This window comes from Pristiophorus japonicus, chromosome 12 (genome assembly GCF_044704955.1).
Source record: "Pristiophorus japonicus isolate sPriJap1 chromosome 12, sPriJap1.hap1, whole genome shotgun sequence".
Classification (NCBI taxonomy): Eukaryota; Metazoa; Chordata; class Chondrichthyes; family Pristiophoridae; genus Pristiophorus; species Pristiophorus japonicus.
The window spans coordinates 108380983-108407568 of NC_091988.1; the positions used below are offsets into that span (position 1 = coordinate 108380983).

The 26586-nt window shown below is 48.6% G+C and overlaps 1 pseudogene; it reads right to left on the bottom strand.

Annotated features, from left to right (window-relative positions):
• Positions 1–11950, bottom strand: part of LOC139276834 (zinc finger protein 585B-like) — an 81799-nt pseudogene extending 69849 nt beyond the window's left edge.
• Positions 11951–26586: the final 14636 nt, after the last annotated feature.

Genomic DNA, 26586 nt, shown 5'->3' on the forward strand with positions numbered 1-26586 from the left:
AAAGACATACTTATTGTAATATTCCTACAATATTATAGTTAGTTAGCAAGACTCATACGCTAAGCCTCTCTCTGCTGTGAACACTGGTGTGTCAGAAGGTGGGATCAGCGCGTGAACCTCTTCACACACACGGTGCAGGTGAACAGCCTCTCCCCAGTGTCGCTGCGATGATGAACTTCCAGCTGGGGCGTATTAATGAATCTCCTCGTAACTTAATCTTTGAAGTCCAGGTATAGAAACATAGAAATCTACAGCGCAGAAGGAGGGCATTTCGGCCCATCGTGTCCGCGCCGGCTGACAAAGAGCCGCACGGCCCTTGGTCAGCAGCCCTAAAGGTTACATATAAACCTATGAACAATGAAAGGCAAAGAGCACCCAGCCCAACCAGTCCGCCCCACACAACTGCGACACCCCTTATACTGAAACATTCTACACTCCACCCCAACTGGAGCCATGTGATCTCCTGGGAGAGGCAAAAAACAGATAAAACACAGGCCAATTTAGGGAGAAAAAATCTGGGAAAATTCCTCTCCGACCCATCCAGGCGATCGACACTAGTCCAGGAGATCACCCTGGCCGTATTCTATTCCCTGCAGTACTTACCATTATATCTGCATCGACCAACAAAAAGGTCATCCAGTCTAATCCCAATTACCAGCTCTAGGCCCATCCAACCATCTCTTAAACGTGGGAGGGTTTCTGCATCCACCACTCTTCCAGGCAGCGAGTTCCAGATCCCCCACAACCCTCGGGGTAAAGAAGCGCCCCCCCCTCAAATCCCCTATAAACCTTAAAACTATGCCCCCTCGTAATAGTCCCCTCCACCAATGGAAATAGACCCTTACTATCCACTATGTCCAGGCCCCTCAATATTTTCTACACCTCGATGAGGTCTCCTCTCAACCTCCTCGGTTCCAATGAAAACAAACCCAGCTTATCCAATCTATCCTCATAACTAAGATTCTCCATTCCAGGCAGCATCCTAGTAAATCTCCTCTGCACCCTCTCTAGTGCAATCACGTCCTTCCTGTAATACGGCAACCATTCTGGTAAACCTACGCTGCACTCCCTCCAAGGCCAAAATATCCTCCCTAAGGTGTGGTGTCCACAACTGCTCACAGTGCTGCAGGCGTGGTCTAACCAGGGTTTGTACAGCTGCAGCATAACTTCTACCCCCCACCCCCCCACCCCCCCTTGTATTCTAGTCCTCTAGATATAAACGCCAGCATTCCAGTAGCCTTTTTGATTATTTTCTGTACCTGTTCTTGACATTTTAATGATCGATGTACCTGGACCCCAAGTCTCTTTGGGCATCCACTGTTTTTAAGCTTTTCACCATTTAGAAAATACTCTGTTCTCTCCTTTTTGGTCCAAAGTGAATGACCCCACATTTGCCCACACTGAAATCTATTTGCCAGAGATTTGCCCATTCACATAATCTATCGATATCCCGCTATAATTTTATGCTTCCATCTCCAATGCTTACAATGTCGCCTATCTTTGTGGCATCGGCAAATTTTGATATATGACTTTCTATCCCATCATCTAAGTCGTTAATAAATATTGTGAATAGTTGAGGCCCCAACACAATCCCTGTGGGACATCACTAGTCACATCCTGCCCATTATCCTTACTCTCTCTCTCTCCTGCCACTCAGGCAATTTCCTAACCCGGCCAATAATTTGCCCTCAATTCCGTGGGCTTCTACCTTAGATAACAGACTCTTATGAGGGACTTTATCAAATGCCTTCTGGAAGTCCATAAACATTCTCCTGACCACTACTTTAGTCAGCTCTTCAAAAAATCCAATCAGATTTGTCAGGCATGACCTGCCTTTCACAAATCTAAGCTGGCTCTCTTCGATCAGCTGAAAATTTCTGAGGTGTTCAGTCATCCTATCCTTAATTATAGACTCTAGTAATTTCCCGACAATAGATGTTAGGCTAACTGCTCTATAATTCCCTGGTTTCCCCCTCTCACCAGCAGAGTGAAATGCACATTTTTCCAATTTAAAAAGGGACGGTTCCTGAATTGAGAGAACTTTGGAGCATCTGCAATATGCTCACCTATTTCCTTTAAACCTTGGGATGGAAACCATCTGGTCCTGGGGGTTTGTCACTCTCAGTACCATTATTTTCTTCATTACTGTTATTTTACTTACATAAGAAATAGGAGCAGGAGTCGGCCATTCGAGCCTGCTCCGCCATTTAATAAGATCATGGCTGATCATCGACCTCAACTCCACTTTCCCGCCCGATCTCCATATCCCTGGATTCCCTTAATATCCAAAAATCTATCGATTTCTGTCTTGAATATACTCAATGATTACCCCAGAGGACTGTGGGGGCTCAGAGAATTCCAAAGATTCACCACCCTTGAAGTGAAGGAATTTCTCCTCGTCTCAGTCCTAAATGGCCAATCCCTTTTTTATGAGACTTTTAATTACTAATGTTAATTTTTATTGATTCCCTGATTCAATATTAATTTCCTTGGGATTTCTGGCATGCTTCTTCTACTGTAAATACTGACCAAAGTAATTATTCAATATGCCTGCCATTTCCTTATCATTGACATCAGTTTTGAAGGGGCCAACACTGCTCCTGACTACCCTTTTTTCTTAATGTAATTGTAAAAATTGTGTGTTGATTTTGATATCCCTCGCAAGTTTCTTTTCATACTTCCTTTTTGTTGATCTTACTGCCTGTATTGTGACCCTTTGCTCATCTATGTACATTTCCCATTCTCCAGGATTCAGGCTATTGTTTGCATTTTTGTAAGCTTTTCATTTAGTTGTCCAGGGCTGTTTTTTTTGGCAAGTCGAGCTCTTGCCCCTCAGGGGTATAAACCGGTTTTGTATCACATTAAATTATTTTTTAAACATCTACCACTGATTTTGTGCCGTTTTACCCATAAACAAATTTGGCCAGTTTACTGTGGACAGTCTTGGCCACATCCTGTTGAACTTGGCCTTACCCAACACTAGAAAGCTAGAATCTTGTAGCCCCTGGAGAAACGGTTTCCACTGGCAAGAGGGCCGGTAACCAGAGGGCAAATAATAGGATTAAAAATAATTGGCAAAACTGAGGGAAGATGAGGAGAATTTTTTACACAGCGAGTTGTTTTGATCTAGCATACACTGCCTGAAAGAGTGTTGGAAACAGATTCAATAACAACTCTCAAAAAGGGAATCCTTGAAAAGGAGAAATTACAGGGCTCAGGGCAAAGAGCTGGAGTGTGGGAATAATTAGATAGCTCTACCAAAGAGCCAGCATTGGCAAAATGAGCCAAATGCTGTAAAATTCTATGAAACTGCAGCCCAGTTACAGGGTTATTAACATACAAACTGTCAGAGTAACATGGCTCAGTCCTGGATGTGATTAACAGCACCAATAACAGCAAAATCCAACCCCTTCAGTCACTTGTGTGTCAGTCACTTGTGTGTCAGCAGGTGTGATAACTCAATGAATCCCTTCCCACACACGGAGCAGGTGAACGGCCTCTCCCCGGTGTAAGTGTTGGTGCGTCAGCAGATCCTTTGTTCTATTAAAGCTCTTCTCAGTCACAACATTTAAAAGTTCTCTTATTGGTGTTCATGGAGGTTGGATGAACAAGTGAATCCCTTCCCACACTCGGAGCAGGTGAACGGCCTCTCCCGGTGTGACTGCGTCGATGAGTTTCCAGTTTGGATGGATAATTGAATCCCTTCCCACAGTCCCCACATTCCCACTGTTTCTCCGTGGTGTGGGTGTCCTTGTGTCTCTCCAGGTTGGACGATCAGTCGAAGCCTCGTCCACACACACAACACGTGTACGGTTTCTCCCCACTGTGAATGGTGATGTTTTCAGGCTGTGTAACTGGTTAAAGCTCTTTCCACAGTCAGTGCACTGGAACACTCTCACTCGGGTGTGTGTGTCTCAGGCCTTCTCCAGTCACACTGATGTTTGAAATCTTTCCCCACAGACAGAACAGACAAACATTTCTCCTTCCACATTGAAAGGCCGCTGATATTCAGGTGCTGATAAATGGAGTGACTTGATCTTGACACGATGTTTAGTTTGAGTTTCCTGTCTGAAAATTCACTCTTTCTAATACCGCGTAAAAGGAGTTTACAAAAGTCATCACTGCAAGTACAGGATAGAAAATTGAAACAGACAATTGTGCTGACTCTGGCTGGGTTCAGTTCTACACTCACTGGTTCCCCTCCCTCTCCTCCCCTGAAGGTACTGATTCTGGCTGGGTTCAGTTCTACACTCACTGGATCCTCACATTTTGTGAAGTGCTTCAGGCACTTTGTTAAACACACACAAAGCAGAAGGACATTAATCTGATGGAAGATCACTTACACACAAGCAACCAGCGTTATGGAGCTTCCGGAGAGTCCAGCCCCTTTACAGCCAGTATATACAGGAGCTGGGAAACAAAAAAAAGAATTTTATTAAAATTAGTGATGTATTTGTTCTCACAAACCAACCCGCAAAATACTAAGTCTCCTCAATTGCAGACGCTCCCCGACCGGTCACCATTGACAGACGCTCCCCGGCCGGTCACCACTGACAGACGCTCCCTGACTGTCGGGATGTCCCGGAGTTTGGGCCTTAACCTGGCGCCAGTTGCGGGGAGGCGGATAATGCGGAGTTTGCTGTGGGACCTGGGCCGCACTCGGTGTGTGTGAAGCCTGCGTCCCCCCGGGGTTTATTAACCCGCTCCCTCCGCCCATCCCTCACCCGCGGCCCCGCCCCTCACACACTCCCATTGGTTGGAAGACCATCCGCCCGCTCGGTCCTCCAGCCCCGCCCCCGCTCTCCCTATTGGTCGGGAGCTGCCGTCAGTCACCCGGGCAGTGTGAGCTGAGCATGCGCAGTGGGGCGCGGCCGCGGGTGAGGGATGGGCGGAGGGAGCGGGTTAATAAACCCCGGGGGGACGCGGGCTTCACACACACCGAGTGCGGCCCAGGCCCCACAGCAAACTCCGCTTCACACACACCCGCTGTGGGCCCCCGGGGGAGGGGCAGCTGCGGGGCTTTCTCCCGGTGACAGGCTGCCATCTTGCTGGGGCAGCAGGGCGCATGCGCGGCCTTTCCCTGGCCCAGGAACCAGGAGGAGAGAATGTTGTGAGTTTCTATCCTGGGCTCACAGTCAGGGCTTTTGTAAACTCTTCTTCCAGGCTGAGAGAGAAGGGGGGCAGCATTTACTCACAAACTCACAGCCTTCACATTTTACACCAGTGAGTCCACACAGGGGAAGAGGCCGTTCACCTGCTGTGGGGTTTGAAAGAGGTGGCTATAGAGATAGCGGATGCATTGATTGTCATCTTCCAAAATTCCCCAGATTCTAGAACGGTTCCTGCAGATTGGAAGGTAGCAAATGTAATCCCGTTATTTAAGAAAGGAGGGGCGGGAAAACAGGGAACAACAGACCAGTTAGCCTGACATCAGGAGTAGGGAAAATGCTAGAATCTATTATTAAGGACGTGGTAACAGGGCACTTCGAAAATAATAATAGGATTGAGCAGTCAACACGGATTTATGAAAGGGAAAACATATTTGACAAATCTGTTACAGTTTTTGAGGTTTGTAACTAGCAGAATATATAAGGAGGAACCAATGAATGTGGTGTATTTGGATTTTCAGAAGGCATTCGATAAGATACAAGAATTTATTGAACAAAATTAGGGTTCGTGGGATTGGGGTAATATACTAGCACGGACTCAGGATTGGTTAACAGACAGAAAACAGAGTAGGAATAAACGGATTATTTTCGAGTTGGAGGTCTTTAACTAGTGGGGTACCACAAGGATCGGTGCTTGGGCCCCAGCTATTCACAATCTATATCAATGATTGGGATGAGGGGACCAAATGTAATGTATCGAAGTTTGCTGATGATACAAAGCTAGGTGGGAATGTAAGTTGCGAGGAGGATACAAAGAGAATTCAAGGGGATACAGACAGGCTAAGTGAGTGGGCAAGAACATGGCAAATGGAATATAATGTGGAGAAATGTGAAGTTATCCACTTTCGTAGGAAAAATAGAAAAGCAGAGTATGTTTTAAATGGTGAGAGATTGGGAAATGTTGTTGTTCAGAGGGACCTGGGTGTCCTTGTACACCAATCACTGAAAGTTAACATGCAGGTACAGCAGGCAATCAGGAAAGCAAATGGTATGTTCGCCTTTATTACAAGAGGATTAGCGTATAAGAGTGAAGACGTCTTACTGCAATTACAGACAACTCTCGATTATTCGTACATGGATGCAACGGAAAACCGTTGTAACGGGATTTAAAATTCTGTTGCTAACAGAAAAGACAGCCCCAAATAATTTGGAAAAATCACCTTCCAAACACTGCTCATTTGTATTTGCTCTTTCTCTCACACTTGCAAATTCTCTCTCTTACTCACCATAAAAATTACCCTCCTCTGCCCTTGCTTTGTGGGTGTGTGTGTGCGCGTTGCTGCAGCCGCTGTCTCTAACAGCCACCGCTGACGTTGGGAACTGGGGCAGAGCCGGCACTGGGCCTATACATGCATGCTGGTAATGTCCATCTTTTGTTACTGGTTGTAGCTGATTGTATTGATTCATTAAAGTTTTAACTTATAAATGTAAACTCACCCTAACGGAAAAATTGTTTACCCGGAATAGCCCAATCCCCGAGGGACCCGGATAATCAAGAGTTGCCTGTATATAGGGCCCTGGTGAGACCACTCCTGGAATATTGTGTACAGTTTTGGTCTCCTTACCTGAGGAAGGATATACTTGGCATAGAGGGAGTGCAACGAAGGTTCACCAGACTGATTCCTGGGATGGGGGGATTGTCCTATGAGGAGAGATTGAGTAGACTAGGCCTATATTCTCTAGAGTTTAGAAGAATGAGAGGTGATCTAATTGAAACATACAACATTCTTACAGGGCTTGATAGGGTAGATGCAGGGAGGGTGTTTCCTCTGGCTTGGGAGTCTAGAACCAGGAATCACAGTCTCAGAATAAGGGGTCGGCCATTTATGGCTGAGATGAGGAGAAACGTCTTCACTCAGAGGGTGGTGCATCTTTGGAATTCTCTGTCCCAGAGGGCTGTGGAGTCTCAGTCTTTAAGTATATTCAAGACAGAGATCGATAGATTTTTGGATAGTAAGTGAATCAAAGGATATGGGGATAGTGCAGGAAAGTGGAGTTCAGGTAGATGATCAGCCACGATCTTATTGAATGGCGGAGAAGGCTCCAGGGGCCGAATGGCCTACTAGTTCTTATAAGGGAGTTAGGATGAGTGGGGTTGGAGAGTAGGGGTGAAAGGAGGGGGGGGGGAGGGAGATTGGAGAGTAGGGGTGAAAGGAGGGGGGGAGGGAGATTGGAGAGTAGGGGTGAAAGGAGGGGGGGGGGGGAGGAAGATTGGAGAGTAAGGGTGAAAGAGGAATTGGGGAGAGGGGGGCTCACTGCCCACGAATAGACTCTGTTGAACTATAGTGGGTTTTATTTTTTCTTTACCATGTTTTCAGTTGTGTGTTTAACTGAAGTTAGGCGCGGGGCTGCAGTTACTGCAGGCCCTGGGCTGTTTCTGGTGAATGAATGTGACCTGTGTTAATGGGGAACAGATTTGTGTGGGATCATTCTGTGCTGAACACATTGCTGGGCAGCACCTTTGCCCTCAGTCCCAGAGAAGAAGTGCTGTTGGAACACAAACCCGCCAAAGATTTAAACCCGTGGGCAATCCCTTAGTGACGTCATTGTGGTGGGGGGAAAGATTCCTTCAGGTCAGTCCCGGGCCCCTCCCCCCGCCCCTCGCTGATCCTCCAATCACAGCTTGACTGTCTCGCTCTCCCTATCCCCGCGGGGTTTGAGCGCTCAGCCCGCGCCCGTCCTTCTGACACTTCACTCACTGCAGCAGGGCCTCGGCGCTGTAGCTCAACAAACTTTCCAAATCCAGGGACAAATACAATGTGCTCAAAATCCAGGGACCACTTGCACTGTGACAGCAAATACTGAGACCGTTACAATGAGACACCAAATTCAGGGACCACTTACACTGGGGCAAAAAAGCAAGGGAGCACTTACAATGAGACACTGTAAGGGAAATAAATTCCACACTGAGTCCGAGAACAGTGAGGGAAACGTCACAGTTTATTTGTACAGAGCACTCTGGGAGAAGTGGGGAAACTCCGCAGCTTCGCCACACCTTCTCTCCGAGCGAAGTTTCGAAGTTACAATTATACCTTTGGGGGGTCGGTCCTGCCCCCTTACACCATTGTCCAAATATCTATCATTTTTGTAACGTCTTACCCTATATGGTAATGCTATGACAATCTATCTTTACATTGTGGTAAGTCAAAGGTTAACTAGCATACGCTCGCACAAGTGGGGTTAGTTCTCTGCATCTTCCTGTTATTTGTACAAGCGATATACATCTGTTTGCCTCTCTAACCGCCCATTGTCTTACTTCCCCTGTCTCCATGACTCAGGGTCACCGGACTTGAGACTATACATGCTTTTTGCTTCAGTATACATTTCTTACTTGACTACCCTCCTTGTCCCATAATTCATCAGAGAAAGACAGGGGAGCTGGCTACACATTATAAAAGTTACAAAGGTTATAGGTTAAGAAATTTCTCTCCAACAGTCCCTCCTTTTGATCTTTTCCCATCTCATGCGGATAAGAACAATCCAATCCGACATTCGGACTGTCTTGTCGTCTTGTGCCAGGATTCTTGGGCGAGCCTGAAGTTGGTGGTACTGCTGAAAATGGAGGAGCAGCTTCTGGTATGTTGCGGGTGGAATTTGGGTTGTTGTATCGTTGATGTAAGTCCTGGCAGCTATGGGTATCGCGGTACACAACTTGGACATACATATCTTAATCATCATTACCGCGAGGTACAAGGCCAGGCATATGCCCACAATCAAAATCAGCCCCTGTACAATACTTTGTCCCAACTTAGACATCCATCCCCCCAGCCAGCCAACTGCACCATCCGGGGTGGTTAGTTGCCTCACTTCTCTCCTTATATGGTCGGCTAGGTTGGTTATATTCTCCGAATTATCGGGTATATAAGTGCAACATTCGGCCCCAATCAATGCGCAAGTGCCTCCGTTCTGGGCCAATACGTAATCTAGGGCCATTCGGTTCTGAAGTACGGTAGTATGTATGGCTACCATTTCAGCTGTTATGCTCTCCATCGCCTCAGCAGTGTCGTTAGCTATTTGTTCCAGAACTCTCTCTACGTTTTTTAGTTCATCCATGGTGCGCCCTATCCCGTATGGGAACATCACAACTCTAAAGAGTCTTTCTACCGGGGTAATCGCTCATCTTCGTCGACCTGGTGTACGCACCTCTGCCAGGGTACGTACCTGTCTGACAAAGGGGACCACATATCCCAAATAACAGGACCCTGTCCATCGCCTGGGTAACCAGGGATATGCCCTATGCCCGCACACAAAATACGTGCCGTTATACGCTGCCATTTCATATATTGTGTCGGGGTGCCAAGACTGGGCCCACAGACCTCCACCTGTTTTATTCGGAAGGAGTGAGAGGATAGTGACCTGTGCGCCTGTTGTGATATTGAGGTTGCGTGGGCAATCGCTGTACCCTATGATATGTCGTTTTGGGTTAAACATATAGTCCCGGTTGGCCTCCCGATCCCCGAGGTATTGGTCAGGACTAGGTATGGGGGTTCCCTTTTGTGGTCATAGGGTGGTTGGTACCATCCCTGGAACGTTTGACTAATGGGGTACCCAGCACTCTCCCACTCGGTGACGTCCCCGTGGTTGTCCACACGGTAGTAGTATGATGGTCCCCCTCCTATCCGTGATCCCTCTCTTGACCCGCCTTTCATCCTTCGTTCTTGCATTGGCTCCCCTCCTCCTCCTGTGCCATTCTGGCTCAGAAGCCACTTGACAGTCTCAGTTAGGGTCAGGGCAACGGGGCGCAAAGGAATTCCCCCTTTGGAATGTATAGGGATATGTGAGCACACCCAGCAACTAGAAAAGTTCCCATTTCGCGCATAAACATAAGACATATACAGAAAGGTGTTTACATGGAGCTCTCGCTTCCCACGCGCTGCACTTGACGTACACCAAGGCTATTATACAGACTGCGGCACACAGTTTCACCTTATCACTCTATATTAACAAATAGTCAAAGGCAAAATGGCCGTATATGTTGCTTGTAGTGTCTATTGACCTGTGGGCGAATCAAAGAATAGTGGATACTACAGGCATTAGTTTTTCGGCTCGAAAACCTTAAGCTGAGTCCAGTGTTTCCACTGCCCCCGTCCTCTCATGTCAACGCAGGCACATGTATCTCCACTAATCATAACCTCGTACGGTCCTATCCACTTTGGGGCAAAGCCAGGCTTCCCAGGGATGACCTTTACCATTACGCGGGTCCCTGCCTGCGGCACATCTTGGAGGGCGGTGGATTCTAATTTCTCGTCCTGTCGGAGCTGCTTATCCCTGACCTGCGTTCTCATCTCCTTAAGACTGTTGCTCATTTCCAGGACGTACCTCCTGATCCTATCCCTTAAGGTCCCACATCAGTCCCTCCTGTGACGATCCCTTCTGGGAGTTGCATTGCTCTACCCGTCATTAGCTCATAGGGGGACAGCCCAGTCATCCTGTTTGGGATCGCTCTTAACTTCATTAGAATGAGGGGCAACACTTCAACCCAGGTCCTCCCGGTTTCTTGGATTGCCTTTGCAATTGCCACCTTGAGGGTTCGATTCATCCGTTCTACCATCCCCGAGCTCTGGGGATGGTATGGGATGTGGAATTTCCATCTTATCCCCATCAGTTTACATACTGCCTTTATCACCCCTCCCGTGAAGTGGGTGCCCTGATCAGAATCCATTTGCACCGGCACCCCCCATCTGGGGATGATCTCCTCGGCCAGTATCCTGGCCACTGTAGTGTGGGGAACGCTTCCACCGAGTGAATTGGTCAATTACCACCAAGCAGTATCCTTTCCCCCACGAGTCCGGCAGTGGCCCAGTGAAATCTATCTGTATATTTTCCCATGGCCCCCTTGGTCTCGGTTGATGGGCCATCCGTATTCTAACCGGCTTGCCAGGGTTATGTTGCGCACATGTTATACAGTGCTGACAGTGTTTGGCTATATGGGCCCATTCCAGGCCACCGCTATTCGCGCGTGAGTAGCTCCGTCATGGACCCTCTGCCCAGATGTGCCACACCATGGTGTAGGTCCAACAAAGTGTGCTTAATACAATTTGGGGCTATGACCTTCCCCTCTTTCCTCCACACTGAGTCTTTATCCGGGGCGCCTCCCATCGCCTTCCACTCTTCCCGCTCCTCGGGGGAGGTATCCGCGTGAGGTTGGACTATGTCCACCTTCTAATGCGACACACTACCCACTCCCTCAGTTCTCTCCTCTAAATCTTGTTCCAGCGCCCTTTGCACGGCAGCATCCACTGCCTGATTACCCTCTTGTTCCGGGGATCTGACCTTCTGATGGGCCTGAACCTTTATTACGGCTGCCTGTAACAGCTCATCCGTTGCTTTTAATAACTCCTGGACCCTCTCCTGGTGCTGGATTGGTTCCCCTCCTGTTGTGATGAACCCCCTTCTCCCCAAGGCTACCATGTAGGAGATCATCCCCTTGGCCGGGTTTCCTCCCGTATCCCTACGGATTGATCTACCGGCAGCAGGACCGCCTCCCACCGTGCTCTGCGCATATTGGAGACCGATTTCAACCGTCCGGTATTCAGCATTTCTACCAAGGTGTGTCTCGTGTGCAGGACAATATTCCCAGTCATCACGGTGGGTTCACTGACTTTCACTGCCCATGCGGCACAATCGAGGGCGGCCACGCATTTCGACAGTCTGCCTACTACGGGTGACTGTTGTGTGGAATAATACGCCACCGGCCGCTTCTGGTCCCCATGCTGTTGCGTGACTACCGCCGCATAAAACCCTGCTTCGTTTTCACAATAAATGTGGAAGGGCTTCCCCATGTCGGGCAGTCCCAGTCCCAGGGCAGAGGTCAGGGCTTGTTTGAGTCGCCCATAGGCCTCCTCCTGTTCTGTTCCCTATTCTATGGGTGCGGTGGCGGGCTTTCCGCCTTTTACCAACCATTGGATTGGCTCGACTATTCCGGCGAACCCTGGGACAAAATTCCTACTTTAGTTAAACAGTCCTAATACCTTCCTGACTCCTCGCACTGAGATCGGTCGGAGCATTCTCTGGATCACCACCTTCCGATCTCTAGGCCTGGTCCTGATTCCTTGGGATATTTCCTTTCCCAGGTACGACACAGTCTCCTGGCCGATCTGAGCCTTCTTGGGGTTTACTTTAAACCCTCCATTGCTCAGAGCTTTCAGGACTGCAATAAGTGCTGCCTGGTGGCCTTCCGAGTCTTCAGACACTATCAATAGGTCATCCACAAACTGCAATACTGTGCTACGGTAGGAAATCAAGTCGATGGTTTCCAGCACCGAGTCCATGACCCAGTGAAAGATTGCTGGACTATTGTGAAATCCCTGCGGCAGTCGGGTCCAGGTATACTGTCTCCCACTCACCATAAAGGCCAGTTTCTCCTGTGACTCCTGGTCCAGGGGAAGGGACCAGAATCCATTTGCAATGTCCAGCACCGTGAATATCCTATGCCGTGGGCTCAGGACATTCAAAATAGTAGCCGGGCTAGCCACTATGGGATGTAATTTAGGGGTAACTTTGTTCAGGGCAGTGTAATCAATAGTGAGACGGTAGGACCCGTCAGGTTTTACGACCGGCCATACCGGAGAGTTTGTGGTACTCTCCGTTTCCCGGAGTATCCTTTTGCTGATGAGCTCGGACACGATTCTTAATACGGCTTCCGCCGCTTCCGGCTTTATTGGGTACTGTCGGTGCGCCTAATGCTCAGGTCCCGCAATATGGATTGGTGTCATATTTACCCGTCCCGTGTCCGGTTTTGTTTTTGCTCAGACCTCTCCTAACGCCTCACATATTATCCTGTATATCCCCAGCTCCTGTTTCCAATTTCGGACCCTTAGGGCGGCGCTACCTATTGTTGCAATGTTTCGTAAGGCGACGGATGAGTTATTTTTTTCGTCCGTCAGCCTCTGGCCAAATTATTTTAATGTGTCCGGCGTCTACCAGCAATCTAAATTCCCTTATCAGGTCTATTCCCAAGATAGTTCCCTCATTATTTTTACATACCCAAAACTGGGCTAACAAGAGTTTATTCTCCAGTTCCACCACCTGCATCTCGCTTTTGAACGCCGGAATTTGTTCCCCCCCAGTCCCACTATGTGAATCTTATGCCGAGTCAGGGGCAGGGGTAGGTTTGTGATTGAGACGGCGGCTCCGGTGTCCACTAGCATTTCACATGGCCGGCCCCCCACTAGTGCAGACACAAACATCCGCTCGTCTCCTCGCCCCCGGGCCGGGGCCACCACCCGTCAGCGAGTCCCCTTGGTCTTTAGATAGTCTAGGAACTGGTTATATTCCTCGGCTCCTACTTTATCGCGCAAGGTGTTTCCGGACGTTCCCGCGCCCTTTCCTTTCTTCCAACAATTCTCCTCTTCATGGCCTTTCTTATTGCAATATGTACATAGATTGGCAGAGCGGCAGTCTCGTGCCATGTGACCCATCCTTCCACATTGGAAACATGCCCCACCCCCCTTGGAGGTGGTCCCTGCCGCCCCCACCCGCTCCTGTTTCACCACTGTGTGCTTGTCCTCATGATCTTGAGCATCCACCGAACATTCCCAGCGGACAACCTCATCGTATACATTGTGGGTCATTACTCCCAACTTTATTACCGCTTGGTGTCTAGCGGACAACCCGTCTTTATACATCTGAATGAAGGGCGATCGGTCAGTTGCGGGTCGGCCTGTCCGGACGACTCCTTATAGGCCTCGAATAATCGTTCCCCGAATTCACTACTCCCCTCACCCTTCCTTTGCTTACATGTCATGATTTTTCCCCAATTAACCTGAGGATTGCCCAGGGCGGTTTGGAGCGCTGTTTTAAAGAGGAGGAACGCAGCGACCTGCTGGGCCCGAGTCGCGAGTAGTGTCACTGCCGTTGCCCGTCCTCCATCCGACATCCCAGCGCCCTGTAGATTCCTCCACTTGTCTCGTGGACAACTGGCAGGTACTATGGTGTGAATGTCTCGGGGGTGTAGGTCGTGTAGGTTCCATAACATGTCTAATTTTGCCCAATAAGCCTCGTTGTTCGACCTGGGCTTCAAGAGTCCCAATTCGGTCATGACTATTCGTTTTTCGGCCGGGCTGAATGGCCAAAATTTTGAGGTAGGGTTTGCCTCCGTCCTCCCCCATTTCAGAGGGGCAGCTTTCGCCTCCTTGGTGTCTGAGTCGTCCCCTGCCGGTGGGGCAGTTGGACTAACTTCTTCTTCCTCTTGATACCCGGGTGGCCCTTCTCCTCCAATTTTGCCCGCTGTTACGTTAAACCCCAAAAACCGGGGAGGATTGTACATTTCCAATTGTTTTTCCAACTCCCGTATTCGCTTATTTTTTTCTGTCAGTTTAGCGCTTAATTCTACACATTCTGTCATTTTATTCTCCACCGCATCAGTCAATTTGACCAACTGGTGGACCAACAAAACAGCACCTTTCTTCATTTTCTTTTGCTTCTGTGTCTCCCACCACTCCCGTTGTTCGTGTACCTTCTTTGCCGGGTCCCAACCTTCCTTTTGGTCGACTAGGTAGAGTCTGGTCAGGGACCCCAGGGGGCCTCACTCCATTTCCTTACCGGACATTGTAGTCTTTCCCATCGCGTTCTTACTACTGTCAGCGGTCCGTTCAGGACTTGCAGTCTCTATCGTCACAGGTGTTTCAACACGCTTGCGATTCGTTAAAAATGGCGCCTCCGTGACCCACTACGATCTTTTCCAGCTGCACCCGCAACTTACTACAACCACATTAATTGTTCTACACACGACCCCCAATATCCCGACCTGTGTGACTCAAAGTCGCAAGGAGATTAGTCCCTACTTCACTCACTGTTCCACTTTTCCGTCGCCACTTTGTCCTCTCTATGTTCCCTTCGACCTTAATCCTTGGCCTTCATGTGGGGCATTTGCCCTCTTAATTCCGGCTCAAGTTAGGTGACTGAGATAGTTTGTGACAATCGAAGTGGCGGCGAACATTTGTTTCTTTCACACATCACTCAGACCAAGCTAGCTTAGACTCTAACCCACCGCTCAACTGTGGTTTTTCTCACCGTTCACGGACGTTTTGTTCTTTGGTGAATCAGACTCAGGGGTCGCCCTGTTCCGGGGCCCAACTGACTGGACGGTCAAACCATGACTACTTGTCCCTCTTCACTGGCTAGGCGACCCGAGGCGACCGTATTCACTCTGCTCGCAGCACCAAATCTGTAAGGGAAATAAATTCCACACTGAGTCCGAGAACAGTGAGGAAAACGTCACAGTTTATTTGTACAGAGCGCTCTGGGAGAAGTGGGGAAACTCCGCAGCTTCGCCACACCTTCTCTCCGAGCGAAGTTTCGAAATTACAATTATACCTTTGGGGGCGGTCCCGCCCCCTTACACCATTGTCCAATTATCTAACATTTTTGTAACGTCTTACCCTATATGGTAATGCTATGACAATCTATCTTTACATTGTGGTAAGTCAAAGGTTAACTAGCATACGCTCGCACAAGTAGGGTTAGTTCTCCGCATCAGCAGAAAAACAAGGAACTATCTTCCTGTTATTAGTACAAGCGATATATATCTGTTTGCCTCTTCAACCGCCCATTGTCTTACTTCCCCTATCTCCATGACTCAGGGTCACCGGACTTGAAACTATACATGCTTTTTGCTTCAGTATACATTTCTTACTTGACTACTCTCCTTGTCCCATAATTCATCAGAGAAAGACAGGGGAGTTGGCTACACATTATAAAAGTTACAAAGGTTATGGGTTAAGAAATTTCTCTCCAACAGACACCAAATCCAGGGACTCGCTTACATCAAGACACAAAATACACCGAGCATTTACACTGGGACACCAAATTCAGGAACCAATTACACCGACACCAAATCCATGGACCACTTGCACCGTGACACTAAATCCAGTGAGCACTTACACTGTGATAGCAAATCCAGGGACCACTTACAGTGCAACACCAAATCATGGGACCCTTACACCGAGACACCAAATCCAGTGAGCACTTAAACTGAGACATCAAATTGAAGGAGCACTTATACTGAGACACCAAATCCTGGGAGCACTTACACTGACAGCGAATCCAAGGACCACTTCCACATTTACACCAAGTCCAGAGACCACTTACACTGTGACACCAAATCCAGCAATGACTTAGATGGTGACACTGAATCCTGGGACCAAATCCAGGGACCACTTACACCGAGACACCAAATCCTGAGACCACTTAGATGGTGACACCGAATCCAAGGAGCACTTACATGGTGACACCGAACCCAGGGACCACTTGCACTGTGACAGCGAATCCATGGACCAATTACACTGAGACACCAAATCTGCGGACCACTTACACTGAAACACTGATTCCTAGGACCAATTCCAGCGATGACTAACTTTGTGACACAAAATCTTGTGATGAATTATACTGTGACACCAAATCCGAGGACCACTTACACTGAGGCACCAAATCCAGGGATCACTTTGTGTCACCAATTCTGGGGACGAATTATGCCGTGACACCAAATCCGGGGACCACTTATACTGTGACACAAAGTCCTGGAACAACTTACATGGTGACACCAAATCCAGGGAGCACTTACACTGAAACACCAAATCCAAGGACCACTTTCACATTTACACCAAATCTGGGGATGAATTATACTGTGACACCAATTCCGGGGAGCACTTACACTGTGGCACCAAATCCAGGGACTTTTTGCACTGTGACACCTGTTATGTATTGTCCAGGTACATTAAATGTATAAGTACAATGGTGCGCCACAAGGAGCACTGTGGTGGGAGACCTGAAAGGACATGCGAGACAGAGTATAAAAGGCTGCCCACAACATCTGGGAGGCACTCTGGAGTTACACAATAAAGGACCAAGGTCACAGCAGTTACTACAACACCAGATTGTGTGGAGTCAGTGATTTGAGTGCTACATACATCACAACACCAAATCCAGGGACTATTTGCACTGTGACACCAAATCTGAGGACGAATTATACTGTGACACCAATTCCGGGGACCACTTGCACCAAGATACCAATTTGATTGACCACTTACAGTGAGACACCAAATCCAGGGACCACTTAGAGGGTGACACCAAATCTAGGGACCACTTACTTTGTGCCACCAATTCATTGGACGAATTATACAGAGACACCAAATCCGGGGACCACTTACACTGTGACACCGAATCCAGGGACCACTTACACTGAGACTATAATTGGGAATCAGAGAGCCCTCAGTGTGGGGAATGGTCATTGATCCGTCCTTACTATACAGTATAAATACATTCGAGGCCCATGCTTGAGAGAAGGTCAGTCTGTGACCTGTCCTTTATTCCTCAGCACTCAAGTCAGGAAGTGGGTGGAGCTTCCCCTTTTATATCTGAAGGTCCAGGTTAGGAGTGTCTCCCACAAGTTCACCCCCTTGTGGTCAGTGTTCTCAAGGTGCACAACTTAGATCAGCTTATACATGGGTTACAATGTTGGTTGAATACATGACATCACCTCCCCTCCAAAGTCTTATTGGGATCACAGGTTGAGTCTGGTGGTTTACGCTCCCTTGCAGAGCACCTGAGTTGGGGCTCCGGTTGTTGGGCGCTGGCCTGAGTGTCTGCTGTTTGCGGTGCCTCAGGCCTGTCCGGACTGTCCACAATAACTGGGCTCTCCTCCACTTGGTTCCGGTGTTCGGACACCTGTGGAGGAGTGAACTCTATATTGTGTTCTTCCTCTGCTTCTATGGGGTTGCTGAACCTCCTTTTTGTTTGATCCACATGTTTGCGGCAGATTTGTCCATTGGTAAGTTTAACGACCAGAATCCTATTTCCCTCTTTGGCAATCACAGTGCCTACGAGCCATTTGGGACCTGCAGCGTAGTTGAGGTCAAAAACAGGGTCAATTACATCAATACATCACGCCCTCGCATTCCTGTCATGGTAGTCACATTGTGACTGGCGCCTGCTCTCAACAATTTCTTTCATAGTAGGGTGTGTAAGGGATAACCTGGTTTTGAGCGTCCTTTTCATTTGCAGCTCTGCGGGTGGAACCCCTGTGAGCGAGTGTGGTCGGGATCTGTCGGCCAACAGCAAGCATGATAAGTGGCTTTGTAGGGAACCCCCTTGGATTCTGAGCATCCCCTGTTTGATTATCTGCACTGCTCGTTCTGCCTGGCGGTATGAGGCCGGCTTGAACGGTGCCGTTCTAACATGGTTGATTCCATTGCCAGCCATGAAGTCCTGGAATTCAGTAGGCTTGTGAAGCATGGGCCATTGTCGCTGACCAAGACGTCCGGTAGACCGTGGGCGGCGAACATTGCCCGTAGACTTTCTACCGTGGCAGAGGATGTGCTTGAATTTAAAATGTCACACTCGATCCATTTTGAGTAGGCGTTACTACAACCAAAAACATTTTTCCTATGAAAGGACCTGCGTAGTCCACATGGATGTGTGACCAAGGCTTGGCGGGCCAGGACCAGGGGCTAAGGGGGGCTTCCCTGGGCGCATTGTCCAGCTGGGCACACGTGTTGCACCTGCGAACACAAAGTTCCAGATCTGCGTCTATCCCTGGCCACCAAACGCGTGACCTGGCAATTGCCTTCATTATGACAATGCCCGGGTGCTCATTGTGGAGTTCTCTGATAAATATCTCTCTGCCCATCTGGGGCATGACTACTCGGTTTCCCCACAGCAGGCAATCGACCTGAATCGAGAGTTCATCCTTGCGCCTGTGAAATGGTTTAAATTCCTCAGGGCATGCCCTGTACGTGGCTGCCCAGTCCCCATTCAGGACACATTTCTTGACTAGAGACAATAGCGGGTCTCTATTTGTCCAGACTTTAATCTGACAGGCTGTCACAGGTGAGCCTTCGCTTTCGAAAGCTTCAACAGCCATGACCATCTCAGCAGCATGCTCGGTAGCCCCCTCAGTGGTGGCTAGTGGGAGCCTGCTGAGTACATCGGCGCAGTTTTCGGTGCCCGGTCTGTGCCGAATTATATAGTCATAGGCGGCTAACGTGAGTGCCCACCTCTGTATGTGGGCCGATGCGTTTGCATTTATGGCCTTGTTGTCGGCCAAAAGGGACGTTAGGGGTTTGTGATCTGTCTCCAGCTCAAATTTTCTGCCAAACAGGTACTGGTGCATTTTCTTTACCGCTTATACACATGCGAGTGCCTCCTTTTCTACCATTCCATAGCCCCTTTCTGCCTGGGACAGACTTCTGGAGGCATAAGCTATCGGCTGTAACTGACCTTTGGCATTGACATGCTGCAACACACACCCGACACCATAGGATGACGCATCGCACGTTAACACAAGTTTCTTACATGGGTCATATAGCGTTAACAGATTGTTGGAACATAACAAATTGCGTGCTCTATTAAAAGCCCTTTCCTGGCTGTCCCCCCAGACCCATTCGCGACGTTTGCATAGGAGCACATGTAGCGGCTCTAGCAGCGTGCTCAATTTGGGAAGAAAGTTACCAAAATAGTTCAGGAGCCCCAGGAATGAACGCAGCTCCGTCGTGTCACGGGGTCTGGGTGCTCTCTGGATCGCTTCCGTTTTGGACGCAGTAGGGCTGATCCTGTCTGCTGCTACCCTCATCCCCAGGAATTCTACCTCTGGAGCTAGGAAGATGCACTTTGCCTTTTTCAGTCGCAGCCCTACCCGGTCCAGTCTGCGTAGCACCTCCTCCAGGTTGTGGAGGTGTTCTTCAGTATCGTAACCTGTGATGAGGATGTCGTCCTGAAAAACCACCGTCCTTGGAATTGACTTGAGGAGGCTTTCCATATCTCGCTGAAAGATCGCGGCAGCCAAGCGAATCCCGAACGGACATCTGTTGTACTCAAACAACCCCTTGTGTGTCGTGATGGTGGTCAGCTTCTTCAACTCACTCGCCAGCTCCTGGGTCATGTAAGCTGAGGTCAGGCCCAATTTTGAAAAAAGTTTGCCACCGGATACCGTCGCAAAGAGGTCCTCCGCTCTCGGTAGCGGGTACTGGTCTTGGAGTGACACCCAATTGATGGTGGCCTTGTAATCACCACATTTCCTGACCGACCCATCCGCCTTGAGCACCGGCACGATCGGGCTTGCCCAGTCACTGAATTCGACTGGCGAAATGATGCCTTCCCTCAGCAGGCGGTTCAATTCGTCTTCTATCTTTTCCCGCATCACATACGGCACCGCCCTGGCCTTGTGGTGTACTGGCCTGGCGTCCGGGTTTATGTGAATCACTACCTTGGCCCCCATGAAAGTGCCAATGCCGGGTTGAAATAATGAGTCAAATTTGTTCAGGATCTGTGAGCATGATACTCGCTCCACAGAGGAAATTGCATTGACATCGTCCAATTTCCAGTTCACGACAGCAAGCCAACTCCTCCCCAGCAATGCGGGACCGTCCCCCGGGAGAACCCAGAGTGGCAACCTGTTCTCCGAATCTTTGTGGGTCACGACTACATGATCTCCTTTGTGTATGTCCGTAGCTGTGCGTCAATCGGCGATAATTTTGGCCTCCTGGCCTTGGACGGCCACAACTTTTCGAACTGTTTGATACCCATCAGGGACTGGCTGGCCCCGTGTCTAGCTCCATTGATACTGGGATGCCATTGAAGAGCACTTTCATCATTATCGGTGGTGTCCTGGTGTATGAACTATATACGTGCTCCACATGAACTCGCTGAACTTCAGCTTCCAGCGATTTCCCCCAGCGTTTATTTCTGCAATTTCTGCAGGTATTTTGCTCATCTCTGCAAATTCCGGCTGAGTGTGTGCCTCCACACCTCCAACATGAGCTGCTGTTGGAAACAAAAGGTCCCTTGCCAGTCGATCGTCCCTGACTGCCCCTGTGACTGTCCTTGAGTGCGCCATTAACAGGTGTTGATGGCCCCATTACTGGCCGCATTGTCCCTTGCAATGACGTGAATCGCCGTTCAGCTTGCCATTGTCTCTGTCGAACTCCCCCTCTGGGTTCGACTAAAGTTGGGGCATGCCCAATTGCCCTTGTCTACCTGGAGAACTGTGTGCTGCTTTAACAATGTTGAATTTCTGCCCCAACCATTCCTTAACACAGTACCTCTCGTCTGTTCTGCTAGTGGCCATGCTCGCGTGGTTTAAATCCCAGTTTCTCGTCGCCATTGATACGTCCTTACTATACAGTATAAATGCACACGAGGCCCATGCTTGAGAGAAGGTCAGTCTGTGACCTGTCCTTTATTCCTTAGCACTCAAGTGCAGGAAGTGGGTGGAGCTTCCCCTTTTATATCTGAAGATCCAGGTTAGGAGTGTCTCCCACAAGTTCACCACCTAGTGGTCATTGTACTCAGTGTACAACTTAGGTCAGATTATACATGGGTTACAATGCTGGTTGAATACATGACAGTCATGGTGGTGAATCCAGCCCCAGTGAGGACGAAAGGCGGGTAATGGATGAAGATATGACGGTGGAATCAGATGGCGATCGGTGGGGCCTGGTGAAGGGTTATTGTCAGAAGCCCTTTTCAGGCAGGCTGATGATTGGATGTAACCAGTGCAACACCTGGATCTGCCTGTTCTTGTCCCAAAATCCCAAAGTCTAATGTCCCTGATGTCTTTTCCGTGGGAAATGTCGAGATGTGAAAGGGAGGAAATCAGACTTGGTCAGAAAGAATGTTCCTTGAATGAACAATCCCTGAGACTGTTTTGTGACTCATCTGCGAGTGGTTTTAAAAACATGAAATGAATATCGACACGTCTAGTGACACTGTGCTGGCAATAATGCTTTCTAACCCGAATCTAGTAAGCCAAAGATCAGATCGACTCTCCCTAACCAATAACCACAGCCCCAACCACTAGCCCCTAAACCTACACCCATCCCCCAGTCCCTAACCAAGGATTATTGACACGGTTCAATGGAGGAGCAAAAGACCTGGAAGTATTTGAAACAATTATCTCGATTAAGGAAATAGTGCAAGGTACGTTTGTAACAAAAGATTAAATCAACGAGCAATCAATTACAAAGATCAGAACATTTCAAACACCATCACACGCAATATGTGTGGCAAAGGGGTGGGTCAGCAGAGTGTCAGCTGAGTGTAAAGTGAGACACAACAGTTCAGTCTATCACAGGTACAAACCATGGACACTTGTGTATGCAATAACTGTTGGACTGAGTTCTGTTTAACTCCAAGAGGTATGACCTTGTCTCTGCTTTAATTAAGGCCCAAAAGTGGCTAATATACAAAATGGCTGGCCTTTTATACTTGGGCTGCACACACGTGCATGCAGCCCAATGGCCTCCAAGTGATCCCAAAAGTACATACATGGCAATACCCCGCTCTGAGATATTATGGCGAGAGGTGGGAGCAGTGTCGGAGCGGCCTATAAAAGGCCCAGCGGGAGCTCGAGAGTCAGCGGCAGTTGGCGAGAGGTGGGAGCAGCATCGGAGCGGCCTATAAAAGGCGTACCGGTGCAGCTACTGCGGGAGAGAAAGCAAAATAGAAGTAGAAAGGAATCAAAAGATGACGTCACAGCCAATGGGGTAAGTGATTGGCTGGTGATTGGTGAGTAGCTTTTCTTTTTCTTTTTTATATCAGTAAGTGAACTGTAACATTGTTATTACCAATTTAAGGTATCTAAGGGTTAAGGCATGGCAGGAGAGCTCGGTCACGTGATATGCTCCTCCTGTACCATGTGGGAACTCAGGGACACTTCCGGTATCCCTGACGACTACGTGTGTGAGAAGTTTATCTGCCTTGAGCTCCTGACGATCCGCGTTACGGAATTGGAGCTGAGGGTGGATTCACTCTGGAGCATCCACGATGCTGAGAATGACGTGAGTATCACGTGTAGTGAGTTGGTCTTACCGCAGGAGAAGGGTCCACAGCCAGATAGGGAATGGAAGACCAGCAGGAAGAGCAGTGCAAGGAAGGTAGTGCAGGGGTCCCCTGTGGTCATCCCCCTGCAAAACAGATACACCGTTTTGAGTACTGTTGGGGGGGATGACTCATCGGAGGAGGGCAGCAGCAGACAAGTTCATGGCACCATGGCTGGCGCTGCTGCACAGGAGGGCAAGAAAAAGAGTGGGAGCGCGATAGTGATAGGGGATTCGATGGTGAGGGGAATAGATAGGCGTTTCTGCAGCCGCAACCGAGACTCCAGGATGGTATGTTGCCTCCCTGGTGCAAGGGTCAAGGATATCTCGGAGCGGGTGCAGGACATTCTGAAATGGGAGGGAGAACAGCCAGTTGTCGTGCTGCACATTGGTACCAACGACATAGGTAAAAAAAGGGATGAGGTCCTACGAAATGAATTTAAGGAGCTAGGAGCTAAATTAAAAAGTAGGACCTCAAAAGTAGTAATCTCGGGATTGCTACCAGTGCCACGTGCTAGTCAGAGTAGGAATCGCAGGATAGCGCAGATGAATATGTGGCTTGAGCAGTGGTGCAGCAGGGAGGGATTCAAATTCCTGGGGCATTGGAACCGGTTCTGGGGGAGGTGGGACCAGTACAAACCGGACGGTCTGCACCTGGGCAGGACCGGAACCAATGTCCTAGGGGGAGTGTTTGCTAGTGCTGTTGGGGAGAAGTTAAACTAATATGGCAGGGGGATGGGAACCAATGCAGGGAGACAGAGGGAGACAAAAGGGAGGCAGAGGCAGGAGACGGAGGGGAGATGGGGGGTGGGGGTGGGGGGTGGAGAGGCCCGGGGCGGGGAACAGGAAGGGCCACTGTGCGGCAGAATTCTAAAAGGACAAAGGGTGTTAAAAAAACAAGCCTGAAGGCTTTGTGTCTTAATGCAAGGAGTATCCGCAATAAGGTGGATGAATTAACTGTGCAAATAGATGTTAACAAATATGATGTGATTGGGATTACGGAGACGTGGCTCCAGGATGATCAGGGCTGGGAACTCAACATCCAGGGGTATTCAACATTCAGGAAGGATAGAATAAAAGGAAAAGGAGGTGGGGTAGCATTGCTGGTTAAAGAGGAGATTAATGCAATAGTTAGGAAAGACATTAGCTTGGATGATGTGGAATCTATATGGGTAGAGCTGCAGAACACCAAAGGGCAAAAAACGTTAGTGGGAGTTGTGTACAGACCTCCAAACAGTAGTAGTGATGTTGGGGAGGGCATCAACCAGGAAATTAAGGGTGCATGCAATAAAGGTGCAGCAGTTATAATGGGTGACTTTAATATGCACATAGATTGGGCTAGCCAAACTGGAAGCAATACGGTGGAGGAGGATTTCCTGGAGTGCATAAGGGGTGGTTTTCTAGACCAATATGTCGAGGAACCAACTAGGGGGGAGGCCATCTTAGACTGGGTGTTGTGTAATGAGAGAGGACTAATTAGCAATCTCATTGTGCGAGGCCCTTTGGGGAAGAGTGACCATAATATGGTGGAATTCTGCATTAGGATGGAGAATGATACAGTTAATTCAGAGACCATGGTCCAGAACTTAAAGAAGGGTAACTTTGGAGGTATGAGGCGTGAATTGGCTAGGATAGATTGGCGAAAGATACTTAAGGGGTTGACTGTGGATGGGCAATGGCAGACATTTAGAGACTGCATGGATGAATTACAACAATTGTACATTCCTGTCTGGCGTAAAAATAAAAAAGGGAAGGTGGCTCAACCGTGGCTATCTAGGGAAATCAGGGATAGTATTAAAGCCAAGGAAGTGGCATACAAATTGGCCAGAAATAGCAGCGAACCTGGGGACTGGGAGAAATTTAGCTCTTAACAGAGGAGGACAAAGGGTTTGATTAGGGCAGGGAAAATGGAGTACGAGCAGAAGCTTGCAGGGAACATTAAGGCGGATTGCAAAAGTTTCTATAGGTATGTAAAGAAAAAAAGGTTAGTAAAGAAAAAAAGGTTAGTAAAGACAAACGTAGGTCCCCTGCAGTCAGAATCAGGGGAAGTCATAACGGGGAACAAAGAAATGGCAGACCAATTGAACAAGTACTTTGGTTCAGTGTTCACTAAGGAGGACACAAAAAACCTTCCGGCTATAAAAGGGGTCAGAGGGTCTAGTAGGGAGGAGGAACTGAGGGAAAACTTTATTAGTCGGGAAATTGTGTTGGGGAAATTGATGGGATTGAAGGCCGATAAATCCCCAGGGCCTGATGGACTGCATCCCAGAGTACTTAAGGAGGTGGCCTTGGAAATAGTGGATGCATTGACAGTCATTTTCCAACATTCCATAGACTCTGGATCAGTTCCTATGGAGTGGAGGGTAGCCAATGTAACCCCACTTTTTAAAAAAGGAGGGAAAGAGAAAACAGGGAATTATAGACCGGTCAGCCTGACCTCAGTAGTGGGTAAAATGATGGAATTAATTATTAAGGATGTCATAGCAGCGCATTTGGAAAATGGTGACATGATAGGTCCAAGTCAGCATGGATTTGTGAAAGGGAAATCATGCTTGACAAATCTTCTGGAATTTTTTGAGGATGTTTCCAGTAAAGTGGACAAAGGAGAACCAGTTGATGTGGTATATTTGGACTTTCAGAAGGCTTTCGACAAGGTCCCACACAAGAGATTAATGTGCAAAGTTAAAGCACATGGGATTGGGGGTAGTGTGCTGATGTGGATTGAGAACTGGTTGTCAGACAGGAAGCAAAGAGTAGGAGTAAATGGGTACTTTTCAGAATGGCAGGCAGTGACTAGTGGGGTACCGCAAGGTTCTGTGCTGGGGCCCCAGCTGTTTACATTGTACATTAATGATTTAGACGAGGGGATTAAATGTAGTATCTCCAAATTTGCGGATGACACTAAGTTGGGTGGCAGTGTGAGCTGCGAGGAGGATGCTATGAGGCTGCAGAGTGACTTGGATAGGTTAGGTGAGTGGGCAAATGCATGGCAGTTGAAATATAATGTGGATAAATGTGAGGTTATCCACTTTGGTGGTAAAAACAGAGAGACAGACTATTATCTGAATGGTGACAGATTAGGAAAAGGGAAGGTGCAACGAGACCTGGGTGTCATGGTACATCAGTCATTGAAGGTTGGCATGCAGGTACAGCAGGCGGTTAAGAAAGCAAATGGCATGTTGGCCTTCATAGCGAGGGGATTTGAGTACAGGGGCAGGGAGGTGTTGCTACAGTTGTACAGGGCCTTGGTGAGGCCACACCTGGAGTATTGTGTACAATTTTGGTCTCCTAACTTGAGGAAGGACATTCTTGCTATTGAGGGAGTGCAGCGAAGATTCACCAGACTGATTCCCGGGATAGTGGGACTGACCTATCAAGAAAGACTCGATCAACTGGGCTTATAATCACTGGAGTTCAGAAGAATGAGAGGGGTCCTCATAGAAACGTTTAAAATTCTGACGGGTTTGGACAGGTTGGATGCAGGAAGAATGTTCCCAATGTTGGCGAAGTTCAGAACCAGGGGTCACAGTCTAAGGATAAGAGGTAAGCCATTTAGGACCGAGATGAGGAGAGACTTCTTCACCCAGTGAGTGGTGAACCTGTGG